We start from the raw sequence: 6,706 nt of genomic DNA, 5'->3' as shown, positions 1-6,706 counted from the left end.
GTCCGGTTGAAATATTATTGATTATTTAGGCTAAAAACAACCTGAGGATTGAATATAAACATTGTTTGACATGTTTCTATGAACTTTACGGATACAATTTGGATTTTTTTTGTCTGCCTGTTGTGCCTGTGGATTACTGAAGAAAACGTGCGAACAAAATGGAAGTTTTCGGATAGAGAGAGAGAGACTTTATCGAAAAAAAGGATCATTTATTGAATAAATTAAAGTCTTCTGAGTGCAACCATACGAAGATCATCAAAGGTAAGTGATTAATTTTATCTCTATTTCTGACGTGTAATTCTTCTACTTGGCTGGTTACTGTTTGTAATGATTTGTCTGCTGGGCTATGTTCTCAAATAATTGTAAGGTTTGCTTTCGCCGTAAAGCATTTTTGAAATCTGACACTGTGGTTGGATTTACAAGAAGTTAGTCTTTAAACCTATGTAAAATAGTTGTATCTTTTCTGGATTTTTATCATGAGTATTTCTGTATTTGAATTTGGCGCTCCACAATCTCACTGGATGTTGGCAAGATGGACGCTAGGGAGACTCACCGCTAGACACGATTTTGGGTGTTTTTCGAGTCTCCCTACATAATTATGAGTGATGAGAGAGTGTTTCATACATAATTATTCACTATAGTGAATATCATACATTACCACAGATGTTCTTGCATACTGCTGTGTCTCCAGAGCAAGTAAACTGTCTTGAATAAAGGATGTCTATTTATTTGCTATATTGAGACTAATCTACTGTTTTATTGAAACATGTTTACATGTGTCACGCCCTGACCGTAGAGAGCGTTTTATGTCTCTATTTTGGTTTGGTCAGGGTGTGATTTGGGTGGGCAGTCTATGTTCTATGATTTTCTATGTGTTTGGCCGGGTGTGGTTCTCAATCAGACGCAGCTGTCTATCGTTGTCTCTGATTGAGAACCATACTTAGGTACCCTTTTCCCCCACCTGTTTTGTGGGTTAACTTTGACTTTGTTCAGGGCACATTGCCCAAAGCTTCACGGTTTGGTTTTGTTCTGTTCTTTGTTTTGTCGGCATCATTTTTAATAAAGACAAAATGTATGCTTTCCATGCTGCACCTTGGTCCAGTCCTTCAGCCAGCCGTGACAGAACTTCCCACCACCAACGGACCAAGCAGCATGGTAAGGTGGACTCCTGGACATGGGAGGACGTTCTGGACGGCAATGGAATCTACACATTGGAGGAGATCCTGGCGGGAAGGGATCGCCTTCCATGGGAACAGGTGGAGGCAGCTAGGAGAGCAGAGGCAGCCGGAGAAAGGAACCAGCGGTATGTGGGAACACGGCTGGCAAGGAAGCCCGAGAGGCAGCCCCAAACATTTTTGGAGGGGAGCACATGGGGAGTGTGGCAGAGTCAGGAAGCAGACCTGAGCCAGCCAACTCCCTGTGGGAAGCATGGGACTGGTCAGGCTCTGTGCTATGGGGTGATGCTCACGGTGTCGAGGCGGAGCATTCACAGGCCGGTGTGCTCAGTGCCAGCGTCCCGCATTTTCCCGGGTGGAAGATGGCATCCAGCCAGAACGGCTGGGGCCAGCTCTGCGCTCGAGACCACCAGTGCGCCTCCACGACCCAGTGTATCTGGTGCCTCAGCCAAGGAAGAGGCCTCCTGGATGTCTCCCCAGCCCGGTGAATCCTGTGCCTGCTCCCAGAGCCAGGTCTCCTGTGTGTCTCCCCAGCCCGGTGAGTCCTGTGCCTCCCTCCTGTCCGAAGCAGCCAGAGTCTCCCTCCTGTCCGGAGCTGCCAGAGTCTCCCTCCTGTTCGGAGCTGCCAGAGTCTCCCTCCTGTCCAGAACTGCCAGAGTCTCCCTCCTGTCCGGAGCTGCCAGAGTCTCCCTCCTGCCCGGGGCCCGCTACAAGGGTCCCCAGTCCGGGGTCGGCGGCGAGGGTCCCCGCTCTAGAGGGTGTGGTTCTCAATCAGAGGCAGCTGTCTATCGTTGTCTCTGATTGAGTACCATACGTAGGTACCCTTTCCCCCACCGGTTTTGTGGGAAGTTAACTTTGACTTTGTTCTGGGCACATAGCCCAAAGCTTCACGGTTTGGTTTTGTTCTGTTCTTTATTTTGTCGGCGTCATTTTTAATAAAGAGAAAATGTATGCTGACCATGCTGCACCTTGATCCAGTCCTTCAGCCAGCCGTGACAACTTGCAAACAAATTCAAGTTTAAATGATGAACCAACTCCCTGCATAATTAGTTTTAGCAGTAAGATTGAAGCTAGTTTATTCAAATACATTTCATGAATATCACAATGAATTGATCCAGAAGTTAAAGTCAACTCTATTTGTTTCTGACGCAGCAGGAATCATTTAGTCACTTGTCAGTACACTTGTAAAAAATATTATATAAAACACCATTATATACATATGTACAACAGCTAGCAATATGTAAACCACAATGTAGTTGTGAGCATACTTATCACGACTCAGGATATGACCCAGATGTAGACACTGGATGCGGATAGTACAGTTTTCAGATGATTTATTAGAAACACAGGGCAGGCAAAGGGCAGGTCGAGGGCAGGCAGACATTCGTGATCAGGTCAGTCAGGCAGGTACAGGACGGCAGGCAGGCTTGGGGACAGTTTGTGGGAATCTACCCGGAGGGGAAGATTCCGATTAGACAGCCATACCCTCTGCCTGAGACGATAACGGGGAACCAGGGTCCGGTGGCGGTCCGCCTGTCGTCGATACCAGGAGGTGGTCTTGAGAAGAGCAGACCGGGCTCTCTTCCAGGTACGGTGACAGCGGCTGACGAACATCTGGGCTGAGAGTATGCTGACCTCTTCCTCTTGCACCGGGACGAGCAGGGGCTGATGACCTAGGGAGCACTAAAAAGGAGACAGACCAGTGACTGGACAAGGGAAGGTGTTGTGGGCGTACTCTACCCACACGAGCAGCTGGCTCCAGGTGGTGGGATTGGCGGAGACCAGGCAGCGAAGAGTTGTCTCCATGTCCTGATTGGCTCGCACAGACTGACCATTAGACTAGGGGTGGAACCCGGAGAACAGGCTGGCTGACAATCCAATGAGCGTGCAGAACGCCTTCCAGAACTGGGACGAGAACTGAGGACCCTGATCGGAGATCATGTCCACCAGATGTCCATGGATCCGGAAGATGTGCTGCACCATGAGCTCTACCGTCTCCTTGGCTTTGGAAAACTGGTCCACCATGGTAAGGATAACTGTGTTGCCATCAGACAGGGAGACCAGTGATGAAGTCCAGGGATATATGTGACCAAGGGGTGAGGGACGGGAAGTGGTTGAAGGAGGCCAGCCAGAGCTTGCAGAGGAGTCTTATTCTGGGCACACACGGTGCAGGCAGGGATGAACGTGGAGATGTTAGGAACCAAGATGGGCCACCAAAGACATTGTCGAACAATGGCCAGGGTCCAACGGGAGCCAGGTTGGCAGGCCAATAGTGTTTGTCCTAGAACGCTTGGTCTGCAGCTGGAGCCCACGTAAATGGGACCTTGGGAGAGGTGAGTGCTGACAGGGTGGAATCCCGGGTGCTGTAGCCCCGGATTAACCGGCAGTAGATATTGGCGAACCCCAGGAAACATTGCAGCTGCACTTTGATGTACAGCTGGTTCTCCAGAAAACACAGGAGGACTTTTCTGACATGGAGGACATGTTCTTGAGCCTAGTGGGAAAACACAAGGATGCCATCAAGGTAGACGAATACGAACAAGTTCAACATGTCCCAGAGAACATGTTTACCAGGGCCTGGAACACAGCAGGAGCGTTGGTCAGTCCGAACAGCATCACTAGGTATTCATAGTGCCCGCTAGCCATGTTAAAGGCGGTCTTCTACTCATCCCTTTCCCGGACCCGTACAAGATGGTAGGCATTCCGGAGGTCCAACTTTGAGAAGATGGTAGCCCCCTGGAGAGGCTCGAAAGCCGATGCGATGAGTGGAAGCGGGTAACGTTTTTTTAACCGTGATGTCATTCAGGCCCCGGTAGTCGATACATAGACGCAGGGTTTTGTCCTTCTTCTCCAAAAGAAGAACCCTGTACCGGCGGGGAGGCAGAAGCACGGATACCCCACTGCAGCCAGGGAGTCCTCAATATACGTCACCATCGCCTTGGTCACCGGACCTGACAGGGAAATAAAGCCACCCAGAGGCAGTGTAGTGCCCGGGAGAAGGTCGTGGCACAGTCATAGGGCCGATGCAGAGAAAGCGTGGTGGCACGGCTCTTGCTGAAAACCTCCCGGAGGTCCTGGAAGAAGGTCTCCCTGGAAGGAGACGGCGTTGCAGAGCTGGTCCGAGTCTGCTGAGTCAGTCATGGTCAGTTCGTACTATCACGACTCAGATGCAGGATATGACCCAGATGCAGACACGGAGGATAGTACAGATCTCAGATGATTTAGTAGAAACACAGGGATGGCAAAGGGCAGGTCGAGGGCAGGCAGATGTTCGTGATCAGGTCAGAGTCAGGCAGGTACAGGACGGCAGGCAGGCTCGGGGTCAGGGCAGGCAGAATGGTCAGAACTGGGGAAAAACCTGGAAACAGAACTAGAGAAACAGGAAGGTGGGAAAGAACACTGGTAAGACCTGACAAGACAAGACGAATTGGCAACAGACAAACAGAGAACACAGGTATAAATACACAGGGGATAATGGTAAGATGACCGACACCTGGAGTGGGGTGGAGACAAGCACAAAGACAGGTGAAAAGATCAGTGTGTGACAATACTAGGCATTCTATATTATACTACAATATCAGTCTAACTGAATATGGATGTTGTGTTTGTTGAATGTTCCAAACAGGTTCCAGAATGTGTTCTTGTGTTGGGTAATGGCAGCTGGTTTAGCAGGCTTTGGTGCTATGTTCTTCACCACCCACTGCTTCGACCTCTTGTAGAAGATTTGTATGTACTGCAAGTCTCCTGGAAATACATGAAGACTGATCATGAGGATGTGTAACCATACAGTAAAACATGTTCATCTGTAAACAAAAAAGGGTACAGTACTGGTATTTCTTTTGTTACACTCAGAGTCAATGTTGGGGCATTAAGATGGGCTGTTAGCAAAGATGTGAAGAGTTTGAGGGGGGCTTGACTTGTAGACAGTTTAGGATATTAGTGATTTTTCTAGAGAGGGTATTGTGATTTCATAAATACCTTTGGCTATCCTGGCTTGTTTCAAAGTCAGATGATGTTGAGCTTGAGGAACGATGTTGTTCAACGTAAGACGACGCCGCAAATCTGCCTGCCTCTGTAAAATATATATTCCCTATTCAGATTGAGTTCAGTTTAATATTCTATCAACAAAGTAAAGCCAACCAAACTTTTCAACTTTCTATACCCTAACATTTAAACGTACCATGTTCTGTGCTAAATTTATCGTATGTCAGTCGATTCATAAAGAGCTATTACATCCTGATAGCACGAAATTGTATCGTATCTCCGTTATTCCCTACATTTAACTTTAGGTGACTTTCTCTTCTATGATACATTTATTTAAATACGACTCCCATCTCAATACATTATTCCAGCAGATCATTTTGGGCAAAATATCGAAATTGTCTCGCCATTATTTTTAATTCCTTCTTTTTTTCAATTCAATCTAAAAACACATATTAAACGTTCAGTTCATATCTTATACAAACACAAACACTTTCAGGCAAAACATACAAATAGATGAATTACAATCTAAAATCAATTTTAGTTAACCGCCTCGGCTGGGAACCAAACCGTGGACTGCAATTTGTAAGACTGCTACGCTTACCACTATTTCACCAACACTATGGAACTGACTGAGATTCTCCGCAAATAGACCCATTTTACAGTTGCCTGTAATTGTAACTCCGGCCTCTGGACAACAGAAAATAGCCCTAATTTAACAGCCCAAAGTTTTCCCTCAGTTAGGATTCTCATTAATCTCGCTCTCTTTGTATCTGACCCTTCTTTTTTTTACCCGATTGTCGCCTCTGACCTTCCCCTCAGTTAAATTACAACATTGGTGGTGACGTTTGCAGGGAGTGTTACACTCCCGGGCGAAATGTCCAATTTCGTTACAATTAAAACATTTTATATTTTTCTTTTGACTCACCTTATCCACTTTTCTCGGCTTTATTCCCTTTTCTAACTCTATTATACCTCCCTCGACTTCAGCAGGATTCACATATATGGGTGGTAATTTTGCAGGTAGCTCCTGCAGCCGTATTCTCACAACCACTATTTCATCGACTGGATTACCTCTGTATTCTTGGTATAATCAAGAAGGATATAGTTTGTTACCCTCATCTCCACCCAATTGGTTAACTTTTTCATCTGTGGGAGCGGAGGGCAGCGCATCTTGAGTCTTGTTAGATGTAACATTTTCTGCGCCCCCAACTCTCTTTGTGCTTCTGAAAGCCAAACTCCGGCTCTGTATAACCCCTGTTTATTCTGCTTTTTCACATTTTTCCCACATTCCTTATGTATCTGTTTTATAAGTGATTCCAGCTTTTCTACATTTAGACGGCCATCAAAATCATATTTCTTTCTCCATCTTAGACCGAAATCAATGTTTCTCTTGTCTCTCTGTTCCATATAATGCTCGCCTCCCATTAGTTCTGGCACTTCCTTTGAGGAATTTCCACCCATCCTTAATCCTTACCGTTACTAGTAGCTATGGTATTTAATCACTTATCTATGCCTTTCTATATTTTACCTTCTATGTGAGTGTATTT

Source organism: Oncorhynchus masou, chromosome 19 (genome assembly GCF_036934945.1).
Source record: "Oncorhynchus masou masou isolate Uvic2021 chromosome 19, UVic_Omas_1.1, whole genome shotgun sequence".
Classification (NCBI taxonomy): domain Eukaryota; kingdom Metazoa; phylum Chordata; class Actinopteri; order Salmoniformes; family Salmonidae; genus Oncorhynchus; species Oncorhynchus masou.
This window is presented reverse-complemented; position numbering follows the sequence as displayed.